This window comes from Anas acuta, chromosome 2 (assembly GCF_963932015.1).
Source record: "Anas acuta chromosome 2, bAnaAcu1.1, whole genome shotgun sequence".
Classification (NCBI taxonomy): Eukaryota; Metazoa; Chordata; class Aves; order Anseriformes; family Anatidae; genus Anas; species Anas acuta.
In genome coordinates this window covers 147652596-147672765 of record NC_088980.1, presented here as the reverse complement: position 1 = coordinate 147672765, position 20170 = coordinate 147652596, and the positions used below count along the sequence as shown (strand labels likewise).

Sequence of the window (20170 nt, the reverse complement as noted above, 5' to 3'; positions counted from 1 at the left end):
ATATTTGTTCTTGAGAAAGTGAGTTTCACTACAACATAAGATTTCTCTGTTTGGTAAGCTGGCCCTATATTTTGAAAGCCTTACAAAGGAGGCCTTGTGAGGAAGAAAATATTTTAGATTTATTGATGCAGATTGGTCCCCAAATTAAGGGTGCCTTCCACCATGAGAAGGAGAGTACTTCACCATTGCCCTTCCCAACACAAAGATCAGATCTCAAAGCAGAGGAAGCCCCAGAGCAATAATGGGACAAGGAGGCTTCCCCTCTGAGCAGAGATGGAAAGGAATGTGTCCCTACCCATGAATTGACACCAGAGGAAGACACTGGATGAAATATCTTTCAGAGCCTTGAAAGAGAAGACTAATAGCCTCCAAGGGAGTGATGTGACTCATTACTGAAGAGTTGGAAAAAAAAAAAAAAAAGTTTATCCATTTCTCCTGTATTTGGGAGCTGTATACTTGTCCTGGAGGAGACAAACTCATTCAGATCATCAGCTTGCCCCAAACATCCTTCAAGATGGAAAACAGAGGGACTGTGTCCCAGCCTGGACCAGGTACCTTATTTCATCACAACCAGACTGAAATAAGAGATAAAGGTGTCTGGGAAATATGAAGGACAGAAGTAACTGAAGGGGGATTTGGTCTGGCTCTACATGTCAAGCATCTCTCCATCTACAACATGGGGAGAAAATATAACTTTTGACTCTGGAAATAAATGGTCGGTGTGAGCTGTGGTGCCACCATTGTATATGTGCTGGAGTGTTCATTTACTACAAGAATTTTGTTGTCTAAGCTTTGCCTCAGTTTCTCTGTTTGCAAAATAAAAGGTGGTGGATGTGTTGGTCTTCCACTAGACAACTTTTTAAAAAGACTTTTTCAGCTCCCCTCAATCTTTGTTTTCTTTTTCCAAGCTGACCAGAAAACCTCTGCATGTTCTCTCCTCTGTGTTCTTAAAATAGTTTTGGCCCTTTTTTCACTTCTTGTTCTCTCAGCAGTATCAAAATGCTGCATTCCCCCCTTCAGTTCTCTTTTCATGTTTTAGCTCCTTTTGTTAGTTGAGGCAGATGATGCATTTGGGATTCATTTGTAAGGTTCAAAAGCTTTTAGGCAAAACATCTGTTTTGTCAAAATAGTGCACACCATCCCTGGTGTTGGGGAAGGAAGCAAATATTGGGCTGCAGCATACTCCCTGTATAAAGGGGAAGCGGCCATTCCTCTGGGGTCAGAGTCCAGAGGATCTGGACTTTGTTCACTCTCCTGCCTGCAGACAGGGCATCAGGAAACATAAACACCTACCAGATAAAAGCAAAACCTAACCCCAGAGAAACAAGCCTGGATATTTACCTCCACAGATCTAACTCCGGATTAGATCCATGAAACTCACATTGGAGCATACCAGCAGCTACTGGTGTTCATGATATTGTGTGAGAAGGACCCTACAATTTTAAGAACTGCCTTCACAGACAGCCTAAAAATCAGGCAGGAAATCAGACACAAGGAAGGATATGGGACAGCAAGATAATGTTATTTTATTGTAAGAAGAACAGGAATCTTTATACAATGGGACATACTGGAGAATGTCAGGTATGTACATAAAATAAAAGGTTGTTGCAACAAACCCAGAATATTTTGCTAATCGTTGCTGAGAAATCAGCATGAAAAATTCATCATTGCAAAGTCAGCTGTCCCTGTCATGTCTTGCCCAATCTACTTGACCTAGCCTATGATAAAATAAAAGGCAAAAGAGATACTGGTTTCTGATGGACTTTCCCTTGAGAACCTGTTGCCAGAGGGAAAGGTCTGGCTCAACAGAGAGTATGCAGAGCTCTGTAGTTGGTGTCTACAGGTGCCCACAGGGGTAGAGACCTCTACAGCTCTCCCTTCTGCAAGTTTTTCTCTGCCTTTCTTTTCTTCACCCAACAAATACAAAAAATAATTGTTTTGTAAGCCTGGTCTTCTGGGCTTCAGCCCCATTTCATCAAAGCTATTCAAGTGATATTGCTTATCATAAATCTGTTCATTTTAATTTCAGCTGCTCCATCTTCTATCACCATCAAATTGGTGTCACTGAACAAAGATATTGACTAACTCTGCAGTCCCTAATTTTCTTCTCCTCTTTCAGGAGCTTTCATGTGTGGGTGTTTAAAAGAAAGCATCATCCAGACTGGAGTGGAAAAGAAAAAATTGACAGGCTGGAAACACACTTACAAATACACACACAAATTGACTGAGGCACCTTAAACTATAAGGATTGGACGAGTCTTGAGCTCTGAAGGTGAGACTTGTGCAATGAACCCTTTCCACCAACTGTTCAGACTTAAGTTCACCCAGTTATATGACATTATTTTACATCCTCTCTTCATGTCCATAACTTATCTGTCACATCCTGATCTGCCTGGGTACAAGTAGGAGAGAGGCTGTAGCACTGAGCTGCAACCTGGAAATGTCTTCCTCTTCATGGGTCCCAGCTCTTAAAATCACCCTCCTGTTCTGCACCCAGTGCCAGCCTACTTACCTAGACATATGCTAAATGTACAGTCTACTTTGGGGATTTCATACACTAGGATTGGATAAATTTTAGAAGTCAGAGGGCAGAATGAATGTTATTTACCATAGGTAGAGCCTTCCAGACATGCTGTCTGATGGGTAGGATAGGTGTCTTCTGCTTTCAGAGAAAGCAGTTGGAGTCAAGCCCAGAAATTTTCTGCAGCTATCATAATTCAGCTGCACTGCACACAAACCTTAAGACATTAAAATGATACAGCATTAAAATGAAAGAAGTGCAACAGTTTCGGTTTAAATTGCACCGGGTATCATGATTTCACATTTCCTAGCTATGTGTGTGCTTTAGCTCTCATCCACAATGTACTAATAGCAACTTACCGCAGACAGTGCTGTTAAATAGGAGTCATCAAAAATGTAATATGTACTAGTCTTCTCTCCAGAAGCTAGCACTATAGTCCGGCTTTGGAAAAGTATGTGCTTCCCACTGGCCTTGTGGATAATTTTTTGGGGGGGAATCAATGAACAATATTAAGCCCTCAAAGCTTTCAGCTGGTCACTCCAACAGGTCATGCACTATTGTTATTTCTTAAATCCTTATGTTCCTTGTTGTGTCAAAGAGAGGCTGCTTCCCTTCTCCAAGTGGATATATTTCAGTGGTGAGTGAACAGATTCTAATACAAAGCAGGCTAAATTCTCCACTGCTCTGTACTTTTTTGTAACCACTTACTTTGCTGCAAGGTAGGGATGGAAGGCTGCCAGATCCTAGTGGTTGCCCTTCACTCTCCTATGCTATAGGTTATTACAGTAGTTACAGGGCAATGAAGCTATCAGACACATATATAAACTTAGGGCTGTATGTCTACATCAAGAACCAGTTTAACAACAGGTTGTGTTTTTGCATTTGATGAAGGGTTCAAACTTACAAATTCAAAGAAAAGGAAATGAAGAACTGGCACCTGCATTTGCTGTTACAAGTCACTGTGATCCTGATCACTGCAGCACTGCTAAGTAAATTTACACAGAGCTTCTTTGACTCCAGGAGCTGGTGGCTAGCAGAAAAGTAAGAAATAGTTATCTGTCCAACAATATTATAGAAAGAAAAGACAGAAGGGTGTAGAACCTTTAAGAAGATGCTTTATCAGCACAATATTGGACTATTGCAATCACAATCAGGGTACCAGAATATGCTTGGTAAGCATATTTTTGTCTTTTTAGAATGGTCAAAGATCATTTGCTCCTTGTGGTAACTTACTGAAAGGAGTCTAGGAGCACAGAATACTAAATTATCAGTACAGTAAAAAGTTATGTATTATTTACAAGCACAGTGTGAGCTGTCAGGTCAGTTAAATCAATTATTCACCATTTGTTCAATTTAGCTTTGTATAAATCTTCATTTTCTCACTCAGCAAATTCCAAATATACTACAAAGCCTTCTGCCATGTCTGTAATGAGAACAGACTGAAAAGTATAAAAAGGCAGACAGCTTACTAAGTTTATAAGCAATTTCTTGAAAAGAATTATCAATGTCTACACTTTGTTTTATTTTATCTGGAGTGTGATTTTTGATCACAAATCATACATTAATATGTACTTAAATATATAATATAAATATATCTATATATTTACATTTCAAGGAATTCTATTCCATTCAATTTTTGACTGCTACATACAGTAAGAGACATTCCCATAAGAACTGAATGCCTGAGTAGAGGAGGGATTCACGGACTTTTAAGGTCAGAAAGGACCATTACCATCTATGACCTCTTGGATAATACGCACCACAAAACTTCACACTGAAATGACTACAACAAATCCATAACATTTGATTGAACTAGACCATTTGGAAGAACTTTGTTTCCTCTCTAATTTGGCCATAACTTGCAGTCAGACTAGATCCAAAGTCTGATCTGTTGCATGATATACAACTGGAATGTATTGCTAGGAAAAGTTACTGATATTAGAGACCTGAGGATAGCATTGTTCACAATGCATGGAAACTGTGAGCTTACATATGCACTTCAACCTTGTCCAAGAAAAAACACTCAGCAGAGACATCAAGTACAATCTCTTTTCTTAGCATACCCAGCCTTTTCTGACTGGACCCTGGCTTTGTCACTGGATTGTGAAACAAAAAACAAAACAAAACAAAAAAAGTATGCATGAAAACATATGATTTATCAGTTTATTGATTAAAGATTATCATTCATTAGCTGCACAATCGTAGCTGGCCATATGTACCTTTAGTGTGTTCCACCCATGAAGCAAAATGAATTGGCTCAAACCACATGAAACTTCAGATGTAAGGCGAGTCTTTATTTATTTATTTATTTTCCTGCAGTGGTTTCTGTAGTGATCATTGTTTTATTCACTGAAACGTAAATAATGAGGCCTCTGGTGTAGCAAGTGAAAAATTTCTTCTCTCTTCTCTCTATACTTCTCTCTTTGTGCGTGGAATTCAGTGACGAGAAAATGTTAAATCACACCACATTTTTCTGTCTAGGTCCAAAATTTGAGGTGAACAGAATTCTTCAAAGAAGAATCATAAGTTATATATTCTGCATTTTGTTTAACATCTTATAAGATGTATATCCACCCCCATCTCCTTCAAATAAAACATTTCTGGTTCTTTGTACATTGAATTAGGCTTACGTAGCACAGTTGTCTTCTCTGAGCCCAGTCTGCCTCATGAACTGTCCTTGTCACTGGGTACTTTGAAGGTGAGTTGTGTTACTCACAGTAGAAATTGGAAGTGAACTGGCAGAAGAATTATAACACGTGGAAGACATCCCTAGAACAACAGGGACAACAATGGTTAAAGTCTGTAAGGTCTGAATTCTTGCATTTCATTCATATTTCATTCTGTTATATCCAAAAATTCATAGAGAATGAAACAAAGCAAACCATGCAATCTCCTTGTTCATTTGGGGTTAAAGATGGATTAGAGAGGTCATCAGACTTGCCAATTAAAGGTCACATGAATTCAGATGAAGGATTAAATATATTTTTGTAGTCCTTCAATTTCTGACTATCATAATTTCTATTGGTGCTCAAGGCCTCCTACCACCCAGAATGACACATATACATATATTTACACATACATATACATGTATATGTATTATTGAAACAAGGGTAATATTGTTTTTGCACAGTGAAGTGGGGATGGTTAGAGACCACCTGAATAGAAATGAGAGGCGTTCACTCTTTCTATACTAAATAGACAGATAGTGGAAAAGGTGAGACAGACTGGTTAATTTTAAGGAACCGGAGTGTAGGAGGAGCTTTATGTGCTCCACAGCAAAAGCATAGGTGGAGGCAAGATGTAAATTCATGCTCATCCAGGTGTTCCTGTTCATTCTCAGTCTGTCTTTGTAGTTGACTGGACCGAAAGACATCATAGGGGATGAGCCATTCACTGCTACAGAGCAGGTTGCTTTCAGTGCTACATAGTTATCAACTCCCTCTGTGACAGTTCAAAACCTGGATAAGCAGTGCAAATTACAGATAGGTGTTTGGAAAATACAAATCATTATATACATATATATCCCATATTTTTCAATGCAGAGAATGGAAGAAGTATTGCATGTTTAAAATCCACAAGAGCCTCTACATTTTCTAGAGAAGCCTGATATGGACAGAGAAATTTAACTTAAAGCATGGCTGCTGTTCTGTATCTTATCCTGTTATTGACTTCCCATTCCCATTTGAGGAATCAGTTGCTTTCTCTGTGTTTTTTGTTTTCTCATCAACATGACAAGGACACAATATCACTAAAAAGATAAGGGCATAATATTATAAGGTATTCTGAAATATCATTTAAAAATTTTAGATGTATCTGCCTTTGAACCTAAGGGTATTTGGAACAAAAACAATACATTAGAGATCCCAATAAAATATCAAAAGTCAGCCTTAGAAAAATAGCTTTATGAAATCATAAATTCTTTAAAAGCTCATCAGTTCAGTTAGTTGATGAAGACACTTGCTCCAGAGAGGCCTCCTGCAAGATTTTGATCCCATGGAAATTAGCATGTCAAAATACGTTGCAAGTCTGACATTTTTTCCTTGTCTATCCATGCAAGAATGTAATCGAAGAAAAAACTAAATTAAACATTTATGATAGAAGCTGTTTGAAAGCTGAAATAGTAGCTAGCACTAATGTGACAGCTTTCCAGTCTGGTACCTTGCAGACAAGCTTTGTTCCTTACTGTTCTGTCTATGTTTCTTGGCTATTTAAAAAATATTTTCATTGGGAAAACACCCCTTGTTACTTAGGCAGGAATTGATTCAATCTCTGCCACTTCTAAAAACGATTTTTTTTTTTAATGGCAAAATTTACACCATCTACCCATCTGAAGCATCTACCCATGTGCTATGAAGCCAAGGGGTAAACTGGCCAATAACCTCAATGTTATGTACAGAAAAATTAGTTCCTCAAACTTGTCTTCAAAAATGAGAGTACCTGGCAGCTTCCGAAACCAAGAGCCACCATTCAGCTGCTTCTCTAGAGCAATATATGGTGTGTCAGTTGCAAAAGTGGTTTCCAGCACAGTGCTTCTCAGAAATAATTCTGTCCTGACTCCCATTTCAGCCTCAGTTTCACTAGTTCAAATGTCTGAAACAATCTGGAAAAGATGACCCACATCATGACCCAACCAAAACATTGTCACCCTACACTGGTTCTTCAAATCCTGCTTTGACATCAGGCAGCTTGGTTTTGTCACAGGTCCCAAGAAGGAAGCAGAGGGGGAAAGATAATTGTGCCAGTGCTCCCATTTGAAAGGGAGCTTCTGGTTCTCTACAGCTTTGATGAAAAAAAAAAAAAAACAGTCTTGGCTATTTGGTCTGACTGTTAGGAAGTACAGAATCTAGGAAGTCTTTCTGAGCAAGGACTTGACAGACAAACATTTAAGACTTCTTGTCCTTTTCCCCTTCTTTTAAAGAAGAAGGGGTATCTCTAAGAGGTATGACTTTAAATTAAAAAAAAAAAAAAAAAAAGATATAATAGAAGATAAATGAACAAAAGCCTTGAACCCTGAATCATCAGGAAAGATAAACAAATATAATGGCTTTTACTGTGGGTGGTCACTGCTGAATATCTACAGCACAGCGTAGGAAATGGACCACCGTCTAATACATCACGTCCTGTCCTGAGACATGGAATTCTTTGAATAATCCTGTTATTCTTTCTCACTCTGAGTTCTCTATGGTCTCTATTAAGGCAAACTCATGTTGTGGAGGATGAGATATTTTTCCATTAGCCACCTCTCTCCTCTAAAGGATCCTCTCAGGGCATCTGTAACTTGTCCTGCAAAGGCCGAATATATAGGCTCTGATGTCAGAGCATACCAACAACAGTGTTTAGCAACATCAAATCATCTGGCTTTGTTGGTGATATTTTCCAAATAAACCCATTCAGAATAAAAATAACTTGCTTCTTTTATTATTTTTTTTTTTATAATGTCAAATTAAAGGACGAGCATTGCATCAGCAGACTTTCACAACACATTAAAAATCCCAGAGAAACAATATATCATACATGAAGAGCTTCCTACCAGATTCATGCAGCTAATGAAATTCTACGCAACTTCTTCCAGGAAAATAGCTTGTGTACTCTGAAGCTATATCCAGGATTTTTACAAACTGTTCTGCATGATTCATTCAGTGCTCGGTAGATTAGATGTTATTGAATTCACATGAGTTCACGTTAAATAAATAAAGTGAAACACAACAGCTGGGGCTACTCATCACTCAAGCATATGACATCCATTGCCAAACCCAAGAGAGACTCGGCAGTGTTGTAATTACCAAACTGGGTCAGTGGTGAAATAGAAAGTGGGGATTGTTAGAGCAGCAACTCCTTGGATTATCTGTGCTCAGAATGAACTATCAGACTGGTAAGCGCCAATGGTCCAGGCCTCTGCATAAGGAATCACTATATGCATCATTATATTTCATCCTGTAAAATTTAATTACACAGAAAAGGGTATGATCGAGCAGCCTTACCCTACCCATTACAGTGAATTGAATGGCCTATGTTGCAAGCACTGCACATACAGAAATCCAGCAGAGATTAGGGAGAAAAAAAGGGGGGCAAGCTGTGAGCACTGTATCTGCTTCTTATTCCTGACGTTGCTTTAAACTTCCAGGGATTTCTTCCTTAATGGCTGCTCAGAGCACTGTGCCTGACCTGTGCTTTGCCAGGGCCAGGGCAGGAGCAGAAACAGAGGAAATGAACTAAAAAATTGGAGATATGTGACTATAGAGCAATTCTGTGTCAAGTAAGAGATGGGTCTTGAGATCAATGTGTGCTAAATGCAAGTAGAACAGACTTTACTATATGGAAAGGAGGGAGGCAACTCAAAGACTTTTTATTCATGTTACCATAGCCTCCATAACAAAGGTTCATCCCAAGCCTATGCACCATGCAAGCTAGAAATATTAACGTGCATCAAGAGGAGTCAGGGGATCTATGTGACTAACAAGGAGCTTGGCTTGTTTGAACTTTCCAAGCCTGCAGGACCAGAAACAGCTGGAAAGAAGAAGATAGTGGCCTTTGGCATGAGTCTGCTGCAAGACTCAAACACGGAGTTTCCACTCCATAGTAAGACACCTTCACCACTCGGTACCCCTCCCCTGAAGTGTGCATACTCATTCTTTGTTTTGATAAGCAAATCAGTACGCACTTTAATGTATTATACCTGGGGGAATTTAACTCAGTATGCTGTGCTGCAGTTCCAAGAGGATGTAGTTATTTTTGACGCCAGTAATTTCTGTTTTGTTTCTTTTCCAAATAGGACCAAAAAAAAAAAAAAAAAAAAAAAAAAAAAAAAAAAAAAGTTAGAGGCTAGATTTTTGCCTGGTTTCCCTTCAAATCAACATTTATCCCCTGCTCAGATGACATCAGTGGAAATGTCAAAAATCTTCCTTTTGTATGATAGCAGAAATTATACGGATATATAAAAAATAAAAATAACTAAAGAAGACACAAGAGTCACTGCTTTTCTCTTGCTCTCATCCTTGTTCCTGTCCTCATGAATAGCAGGTAGCTCTGCTTCACAGCCATCAAAGGATGGACATGCCTGGGTCCTACCTAAGGATCTAACTCACATACTGCAATTCACAGCTTTGGCTCAGCTCTTATTTATCTGGAAGCCTCTAAAACTTCATGCATGCCTCAATTTTGACCTAGGAAGTCACCTAAAATCTGCCTTTGTACATATGGAAATGAATCTGTCTTTCTAAAAATAAGCAGTGAAAGGTCATAAGCAAAATTTAAATGCTTCAGAAGATATTTGTTTCTCACTTATGTGTTTCTTGCTCTGAAATATGAACCCCAACCAGACAGAAGTAACAGCAACTACACTCTTGTAAGACTTGGGTTTGTGGGATGCTGAGCTTTGCAGGTGGTGTGACAGAGGGATGGGAGAAGTTGGGTGACAACGTTGATATAACCAGTCTTTGATGTTTGAGTTGAAGCAGTACAGCATTAGCTCATATTGGTTCAAATCAGTCGTTGATAGTTGTCATTAACAGCCATAAACAGAGACACTCAGGACATTTTTTCTCTCTCCCAGACTCTTTCTTTTAATTTTCATTAACTTACCTGCTGCTACAGTAAAGACTTGCTGCAACTTTCAGCTCTGATTTCCAGTTACTCAGCCCCTAAGAACACAGAGCCAAGGACAGGAGCCCTTAGCAGGCTCTTCAGTCAAAATTTTAGAAATTTTAATAGGTAGAGAGTTTGGGGGTTCAGATGTCAAACGTTATCTGTTACACCTTTCTTGGAGAGCTATTTATAATGCAGCCAGCCAACCCAGCAGGCGCAGTGGGGCAGGGCCACAGGATAGAAACAGTCCACTTTGTGCTGAGGCTGGCACTTTATAAGGCTATGACAGGTCAAGAAATAGGGAGAGGGAGCCTCCATAAATAGCAAATGTCTCACAGCTTAAAAATCGTGACAAGTCTTTCATTTGAAACAACTGCAAGGAGGGTGCTGAGAAGACCGAAACTCTGAATATCCCTTGTTCAGCAAGCTGCCTGGCTGGGCTGGGAGCGTGTTGGAGCTTGCAGTCCTGGAGTCTAACATGCTCCCTCTGTTCCTCTGTTCACTCGTCCATGATTTTATAGCTGCTTTTTATAACAAGCACACAGGCACCTTACACCGCCGGGTGTGTGCAGTAATCAGATTTTAGCTGCTGTTCCAAACTGCAGCTGGTAGTTTTAAAAAAGCTGCAACATTTTCCTTTCAGTTTCCACTATCCCTTGAGGCTACTCCTGGCATTTTGGGACAAAAAGAAAAACAGAGCACCCAGATAAAGCATTTCTCTGTGTGTTTGCATTTTTATGGGAGAAGAGCGTTTGAGCCACACCCCAGAAGATTTTCACTAGAGCCAACAACTGTCCTCAGATATGGATACATAGAGGCAGCATCTAGCTCTCCTGAAAGACCTGCCAGGACTCATGTACTGAGCACAAGATCCACACAGCCAAACCCTCCTCCAACAGCTACCGCTACCTCCTGGCATCTCTGTCTGCCTCTCCTGCATTTACAGCACAGCCTCTCTTGTCCACGGCTTCTCTCCTTCTTTTGGACCTGGTTAGCCCAGTATGTGGGCTATCTGGGCTTCTCCATCTCAGTGATGGGGTCAGCTGTCCTGACTGTGGACCTGTTCAGTAACCCCTAGACTCCTCCAGTGCATGTGTGGTGGTGATTTACTCCACCACCCCCCAACCCTGGGTGGCAATCAGCCTTCAGCGAGCCTTTCCCTGTGATCTGCCTACAGATAGCATTACCCTGTGTGTCAAAAACATGCTCTGTATTTGGTTGCTGGAGGTGACAGCTAACACTAGGCTATTTCCGTATGTGCTGCTATGTATCCCACTTCATTTACACCAAAGTTGTGCCAGTTTTGACAGCTCCATCTCTGCCTACATGGGACACAAGCATTACAGGTGAAGCTAAGTGTGAGAAGCCCTCCAAGCACATTTGGCTGAGAATCACATCCCAAACACTGTGCAGATCTAGAGCCAGATTAGTGGCTCAAGCCATCTGATCTGACCTCCCAAGTGATGCAGAACACAGACATTCATGTGGGCATTCAGTCTGTGCAGCAAGCAAAAAGGCAACCATGTAGATCAGATGGTTTGACCACAGGGAGGTATCAATACTGCAGCAAACAGGGGGATTCACTGCTCCTGTCCCGCCTGGTTCTGTCCTCTGAGACTGCAGTTAATTAAGTTTAATGACCTTGGATCCAAGCAGCTGCCATAGGACACAGCCCCCAAGTCCTCAGAGTTCAAGGGGGAATTCAGGATGGCTCCTGTGTGATCCTGCTTTTGGCAGCCACTTCTGGGGGACTGGAAGGTGGCAGCAGATGAGGAAGCAAGGGGCAGTCTGGATGACTGCCCGGGGCAAAGAAGTGCATTCCCTCATGTTGTTACAAACACAAATGGTAATTGCAGGATAATTTGGGTTGGATTTCAAACTGCACTAAAGCCCCTTTCTGCCACTTTGGCAACATAAGGTGACCTAGCTGAGGGGACAGAAACAGAAGATGGCCACGGCAAGGGCACAAGCAAGGAAGAGTATGTGACCCTCTCGGTGACTGCCTAAAGGGTAGGGTCAGGATAAATATATCCAAGCCCTGCTGGCTGCTGCTATCAGCCTGCAGCAAGGCAGGTTTGCTGTGTGGTCTGGGAGGACAGGTTGAGCTGCGGTCACTGGTGAGCAAGAGGTGACAGCGGCAGCGAGAAGAAGGGGCTGGGGGCCCTGCCTAGCACAGGGCAGGATGCAGTGACCCCAGATGGAGCTGATGTTGGGCCGTTTTGCTCCTAGCCCCTGTTCATCTGGGAAAGCCTGGAGGCAGGCTGGGGGTGGAGGAAGCTGCAGCTGCAGCCTGGAGTGCTCTGGCTAATCTCTTCTCAAAGCTGCTGTGATCTGGACAGCCCCAGGCTGCCCAAGAATAAGGGGAAGAGGAAAGGTTATAGAAAGGCCTGTGTGTCCTCTTCCTTCTTTCTTACCCCAAGGATGGAAAGCAGACTTGGGTCTGCTGGATTTCTACAACCAGGATGCATTTCCTTAGGAGAAACCGTGGCTCTCTGCTCCATAGCATAATTTGGGAGAAAACCCATCCTTTCTAACCCATGCATGCCATAGCAGAGGGGGCAGTGTGGCTGGGGGCTGAGGGTGAGAGGAGACCCAAGCCAGTGCTTTGGGGATACCCTGCCTAAAAAATCCTGCTACGTGTGTTTGTTCTTTTGTTTTACGACATTTAACACCGAGCACTTGAAATCTAGAGCAATTATCTTTTCCTCCTGTTTTTAAGGAGGACTTTGGCAAAGGAAAACATTAACTTTTGTCTCTTTGATTTATCCCCCTTTCCCCTCCCTCCTCCTGCCTGGCTGTGGTAGGAAGGAGCAGGGCGGGTGGCCCGGCGGTCCCTCGGCGGGGACATGCTGCCATCCAGCGGCTGCCGGACACCAGCCCCGAGGATGGCGAGGTCCTGGCATCCCGCTCTGCCCTTCCCTCCCCTCGGGGGATGGAGGAGGCTTCTGGAGGGGGGAGAGGAGCAGAAATGGTTGCCCACCCACCTCCGAAACGGTTGTGCTGGGGTCCGGTGCCCCCCGGGTTTTCTGTTCCCCTGCTTTTGCAGCCCCTGTTGCTCACGGTACCCCACGACCCCCGCCTCAGCCCCCCAGCAAAAGTGTTCACAGAAAGGAGAGGAGGGCGTGCCCTTCCTGTTTTTTATCCTTTTCTTTTTTGTTTGTTTGTTTTTTTTTTTCTGCTTCACCTCAGACAAAAACTGGATCTTAAAACCTCATAGACGAAAACTGGATTTTAAAAGATTTTTAAGAGTTTTTAAAGACTTATAAGTGATGTCATTTGTGGTACCCAGCTTCAGCTCTCCTTTTCTGCTGATTCCTCCCAAATCACCAAGGAGGTCACATCCAAGACAAGATGGTGCAGTTAAGTAAATGGGAAATCACAGCCTGGCACAGGTTGCCTAGAGAGTGGTATCTCCCTCCTTTGGAGATCTTCAAAAGCTTCCTGGACGTGGTGCTCTGGCTGTCCCTGCTTGAGCTGGGGTGGGACCAGGTGACCTCCAGAGGTCCCTGCCAGCCTCAGACATTCTGGGATTCTGCAAATGTTCATCTACAACCACTGTTTCCTCTATGCATCTCCTAAAGAATGGAGGTCACTACATGGGACAAACTTGCCAGTACTTGACACCATGCTGTCACATACACCCCAGTATTTGGGATGATGCTTCTAGCTCAGGTATGCCCCATCATGCTCTCCACCACTCAGTCCAGCACTTTGTCCTTCCCTCTCTTCACTTTGCCCCTTAGGCATGCCTATCTCTTTTATTTTCATAGAGGTTTCTTCCTGAATCCAGGTCACCAGGTAATTCTACTACATACAGTGCCAGCATGAAGAGACAAGAGGATGTGTCAAGGCAGGAAACAAACCCTATCCCAAGACACACAGTGTCAGGTCACCTACAGGATGTGTGCACTACATTGGCTTACACAGCAGCTCAGTGCAGTACAGAATAGTGTCTTGAAACAGGGCTCTTAAGTACAGGAACTTTCAAAATAGCAGACATCTAGCAAAACAGCACAGCACCTACAGCTATATCCAAATTCATGATCCAACTTGCCGTCCAACTGAGTGTGACATAGGAGGAAATGTCATATTGCCCCTCTGGGAATATATGAGGTGTTGCCTTATCTGTGAGGAAGTATGAGGCAAGAGTCAAACAGATCAGGTGTCGCATCCAGCACAAGAGGCCTGACAGTCCTGCATGACACAAAGGCTGTTGACTTTACCTGTAATTGTATATACACGTGAAAACACTCACTTCTGATGGCAAAGCCAACAAAAAACAAAAACAAAACACAACACCCACACAGCATTGGTAACTGACGTCAGTGATTTTGTATGACTAATGGATATAACAAAAGTCTTAATTTCCCCATCTGTGAACTATGAATGTTTTGTGTACTAGCAAGATTGAACTTGGAGAGAGTGACAAGCCATAACTGCAAACTCCAGCTGATACACCAGAGATGTTGTTTGCTCCCATCCTGCACAGCTGGGCACGTGTGCGTAGATCAGGGGTGAAAACAGGGCATTCCTCACTTAGCCAGAGTGAAAAACCCAAAACCAGGCCCAGACCAACTAACCTACTGAGTAATAAACCCAGTACAACACAAAGGAAAGGAAGAGGATTGAGGGGGAAAAGGGGAGGATGGGACAAGGGCATCTGGGGCCATCAGTTGCTCTGTGGGCCTGCTGGTATTTCATGGAGTGGAATTTGCCGGAGGCGAGCTGCACTCATTCCAAATTCCAGATGGGTATCGTATAGCTGTATGCAGAAGGAATGCTCCACAGTGCAGGAAATTGTACCTTATTTTTCAAACCCTTCAGCAGGAAGGAACCTCGACTGCCTCCTTGGAAGGACTCAGTTGTCCAAACACTGGGTTTCCCTGGGTTAAAGGACTCATTGAGCTTTAGTCTGCGACTGTCTTTTTGGTTCGTATTTTCCTTTGCTTTTCACTGCCTGGTGATGAGAGGTTTTGAGGTCTAGGACTAAGGACTCACAGGCATTTCAAAATGTGATGCAGCTTCATATAGAGAATTTTCAGCTAAATGGAATTATGGTTTACCCTTTTTTTGATGAGAGCCCTGCTAGTCTCCTGACCATACTGTCCTGCTCCACGAGGATTCTAGAGCTTTCCATACAACACAACCCATTGACCCTTAGGGCTCCCAAATTAAAGAGGAAGATTGAGGCCACAGGAGGAGTATTTTCACAGTGGCTAAATTACACTTGTTATCCCTCAGTAGTTGTCATATCTGTCCTGGCCTCCACACTCTGAGCAGAGCAGGGCTTTAAGAAAGAAAGTGAGTAATGCCTTGAAACAAGCAGAGATCTGGGGGGATCATTTTTCTTCACCATCAATGTTGATGTGAATGAAAAAACAACAGCTTAAGTGTCTCCTCACCATCTGATCCTTGAGCACATTCACAGTAATAAATGGAGACCTCTAACCCTACCGAATTCAAAAGAAAAAGCGCAGGCTGTGGGATTTCAGCAGCTTACAGATGGGTGATGATTCTCCTATAATTTCAGCTCATTCTCAAATGCATTTATCTAAAAATTTGCTAGGGCCAGTTCAATCATTTTTTTCTCTTTGTGAAAAAGCATTGTAACACTGAGGAGCAAGAGAACAGGACACCCTGCACCACCTCAAAAGAGCAAAGGGAGGGGGCTGCTTCAACATTATGTTTTTCTCCTCTAACCAGTTTAACTGGGCTACTGAGGGACCTGGTGATCAAAAGAGAAGTTAATTCTCTGGGTTTATGTGAAAAATCACCTCCCTCTGCTACATCCCTCCCACTGCCTCTCCACTCCTCTTCTGTACATCTGAAGCCATTTGCAAGCCCTTTCCACCCCACTTAATCCCCCCTCCTCTTCTCGTGGTAAAATCAACCCTCCACACTAGACTTCAGCTGTTTTTTGGAGCTTGTCTGTTCACATCACTGAGCAAGAGATGAAGTAATGAAAATTACAAGCTGTGGAAATTTGATCTCTCTATTCTGTAATTACTGTTCTCTGAAATCTGAGAATATATATTTACTTTAATATTCTTGCAGAGGAGGGGAAGTTTCCCCAAGGCATAAAGCAAAGAAAGAGCTAGGAAGAAGGAATAGCATGAACCCATTTGTACTTGATTAAATGCTATATACAGTAGTGAGTGGATCTTGCCTTTAAGGCTGACACAAAATCAAAGCATTCAATGCATGTTGGTATTTAGAAGCAGTCAACACTTCCTCTTTGCAACATACATTTGTATACAGTAATTGGAAGGTGAGGAGTCATAATCTTCTCCAGCTACTCCAACACATAATTGCCAGTATCATGAAACTACTATTTCACGATAAGATACAGGCATTTTGCTTAAAAGCATAGAATCTGGCATCTTGTGAACACAGTAAGAATCATAAATGTCATTAAAAATATATAAATAATAAAGTGAAATAAATTCACTTTGTTGGTCTTGAAGTTATCACAAAAGCTGGAGAATATGAGAAAAATGACTTCACAGTTCTAAATCTGTAATATCTAAATGATCTACTAGAATTTGTTTTAAATGTGTCTAGAACCATTGAGAATGCCACAGCATTGGGAAAGCAATTTGGCATTGGCTATGTCAATATTATTGTTGTTACAGTGTTTCCTAAAAAGCTCCAAACACAACTCATGTGGTAGGTCCTTTCAAAAAGTAGTCAGCTTCTGCCCTGAAGTACAGTATCATCTATGGGTTAGCTTTACTTTTCAGATAAAACCATGGAATAAAGCTAACTCATAAGACTTAAGGATTAAACAATTTCTGGCCTTCATCAGTTTATACCTTTAATGTTTTTCTTTGCTGTCCCTCCAAAATCTTTAAAGAAAAAGGCCCAGCAGTTGCCTTTCCAAAATTTTTGATTTTCCTTTCTCAAAACATTCTTCCACATGTCTGCATAGTCTCTGTTGTCTTCCCGGCTCTATTGCCTCTTGGATTCCTTCACTGGAGAAAAAAAAAAAAAAAAAAAAAAGCTTATAAAATTGCATAAACAATCAAAAAAGCTAAAAACTGTCTTGTGTGAACTATTTCAGAGCCATCTGAATGCCACGGCCTATTTTTAAATCCTGATCTGATCTAGTCCAAGAGTCAATGCCTTCATCCACTATCCATATTATAATAAATATAATTATTGCTGAAATATCAGTTGAGTAACAACAAAAGTCTGGCAACTGAGTAGGCTTCAGAAAGTCAGCCAAATCAACCTCCCAAGGTTTTCTCCTTTTTTTTTTTTTCCTCCAGGAAAAGTATGTCATAGAGTCATATCTCTCAGAATTTCAGAATTAGGCTTTTAAAGCCCTATTCTTCCTGGTAATTTGGTATCATAGAAGCATGAGAATCAAAGCAGGGAACACTTTAGAGCACAAAATTTCTATTGAGTACAAGTTTCTGATCATCAGCTAAAAGTGGCTAACGTATTTCAGGAATAAGATCATTGTTCAAGCTGTTCTATATTCCTGTTAACTTTCTGCTTGGGTTACTAGAAGGAGCAGGGGCCTGAACAGGTTCTGTCTATCCCGTGTAACTCATTATCTTCATAAGTGCTGGGAAGATGCTACTAATGTTATATGGAGAAAATCTTATGTTCCCCACAGATTATTAATTATACAAAGAAGAATCTGCTTTCCCACTGTGTTTTCTTTCACTGTTTTCATGAACATAGATGGACCTAGCCAAGTAATAAATACAGGCATTTGACTTGATTTCATGTTTTGTTTGCTACGTGAAAAACATGTACCTGTCAGCAGTGGGCTGTTCCTAGAAGATACAGATTTTTCTAGAGCTTTTGCTTTTATAAGCTTCTGCTGATATTGAGAAGAAAGCATTTCTAAGTTTTATTAATAAAATATCAAAGGTAATGCCTAAACAACATTGGAAGCATTCTGCTTAGCATAAATTTTCCCCCTCAAATTGCTGCTGGAAATGTGGCCAATCAAACTACTAAGTTCAAAATCTAGAAATCTATATAGTAACCTTTTAAAGATTGTAATTGTCTGGACAACAAAGCTGTAAAAAAAAACAAAATAATAATAATAATAAAAAATAAATCTTCTTCCAATATTCTGGCTTGCCTATATTTGGAAGATTTTTTATACATTGTGCTTAAACACAATTATTGTGCCTCACCCTATCTTCTTCCACCCCAGAACAGGAAACAAACCCTCTTAAATTTAGCATGCTTCTATCAGTCTGTGGGAACATCTCTCTAGTTTGAGTTACTAAAATCTATCATTCACTTCTTAAAAGCTGGGTATGTAAGCTCTCTGTCTTCCATGTAGACAAAACAAACACATCTAAAGAGAGGTTTTTGTCACCAGCTTAGCTCAGAAAATCTGTAGAGAGTCTAGATGACTAACAAACTAGATGTCTAACTTGCAGATGACTTAAATAAGGTAAGTCACATCATAAGAGTTTCCTAGATGTCTCTATGTCTCATAACTAAAACCAAGCTAGGTTATAACCACCTCTAAACATACAAATTTTTTAACAGTTCAAATAATTCCTTCTGTTAAGAGTAATACAAGACACTGTCTACATGTATCTAGTAATTTTTTTCTTTTTATCTTTTTGATTTTTACTGCCGTGGAACCATTTTTCCTAGAGTTTTCATCTGTTTCTGAAGTTCTGCAGGTATACACAATAACAGTAAGTCAATGAAATTCAGAACATCCAAAAGCCTCCAAGGATTTTGCTTTCGCTGACTAATCCACAGTTAGAATATCTGAAACAATATAGTGAAGAAGTTGGTAATAAACATCTCACTACATCCTCCTGCCACTCCAGCTACATCCAATATAAACTCAGAAGATACATGGGTAAAAGCTTTAGGCCTTTTCCAACAGTCTTTTTTCTGACAGAAGCTAGATGACAATACAAGTTAAAGCCAATGCCACTGCAAGTTCTTCCTTGCTTTAGGGAAGCTCTTTCCAGATTAACTAGAATTGCTCTTTACTGTATATTACAGTATTTAGGCAGATATCCTCTCCTCCACAAAGATCTAGGGTACATTAAAAACACAAGTCATTCCAATCAATTGAGTCAATGACACAGCAACTAAAACTACATTAAGTAGGGCCTTGATACAATAAACTATGACAACTCAGAAAGGAGTTGTTTGATTTTATTGGGACATTGATCTGTGAAATAAAGTTTCCCTAAGTTATCTACTGTAATACTTTCTAACAGCTACTTTAGAGACATTGCAATGATTTTGGGGTCAGTGATCTAAAAAAAAACATAAATCACTAAAATCACTACATTTTAACCTTGGAAGAATATCCTTTATTCATAGAGCCGTAGCAGAAAGGTATATTTAGTGGACTACCTTTAGTTGTACTTGTTACTTTCCTTGAACTTACCCGTGTTTTGGTCAAATAGTTCTCTGTCCTTTTTAAACAGAGAATATGCTTCAAATACCAGTCAATAGTTTTGGTCATCCTTCTTCATGAGGTCTAATATCTTAAACTTAGCTGTATAATCAGAGGTAATTGTCAAGACTCCTATTATTTTAAAGAAAATATTAGGAATATCTACAGGGTGATTCATCCCACCTGCTCTATCCATGATGGGCTGAATTGCTTTCTGGAAGTGCATTTAAAAAAAAAAAAAAAAAAAAAAAGCGGGGGGGGGGGGGAGAGGTAAGCGATGATGAGTACTATCTTAGGCTGAATGCCTGTCTTTATATCTTCACTTGCTTTTATCTCTTTATAGTCCTTCAGTCTATTAACTCATAGCCTCATCTGTAACTGGGCTGAGAGTCATTGCCCTATTGTCCTCAACTGCGTATTAAGGTGCTTACCTAAACCATCAAGTTGCCTTGTAGCTTAGTACTCTTTCTTAGCCTACTGTGCAATCAATGCAGTCAACACAATACTTACAACATATTTCAGAAAGCCAGATTCCATGTCTTTTGCTGAGTCACATAGTATATTAATTGTATTATTGTAGATTCACTTTCTTGTCTAACAACTGTGGATTTATAACAATGGAGGTGGTCTGCATCATTAGAATGGATTTTGCAAGTCAGCTTACACACCAT

The 20170-nt window shown here is 40.8% G+C and overlaps 2 long non-coding RNA genes across 4 annotated transcripts in view; one reads left to right on the top strand and one right to left on the bottom strand.

The window, feature by feature from the left end:
• The first annotated feature begins 1255 nt into the window (after positions 1 to 1255).
• LOC137851480 (uncharacterized) lies at positions 1256 to 4810 on the top strand. Its single transcript, XR_011093224.1, has 3 exons — positions 1256 to 1581; positions 2120 to 2272; positions 4713 to 4810. It is a non-coding gene; the product is annotated as an uncharacterized lncRNA (long non-coding RNA).
• Positions 1602 to 20170, bottom strand: part of LOC137851479 (uncharacterized) — a 48631-nt gene continuing 30062 nt past the window's right edge. For 2 of the 3 annotated variants that reach the window (XR_011093221.1, XR_011093222.1), the window contains one exon: positions 13299 to 17076. This is a non-coding gene — a long non-coding RNA (uncharacterized lncRNA). Of the gene's footprint in view, positions 5291 to 13298; positions 17077 to 20170 lie in introns of those variants that run through there. The other variant, XR_011093223.1, reaches the window with a different exon arrangement.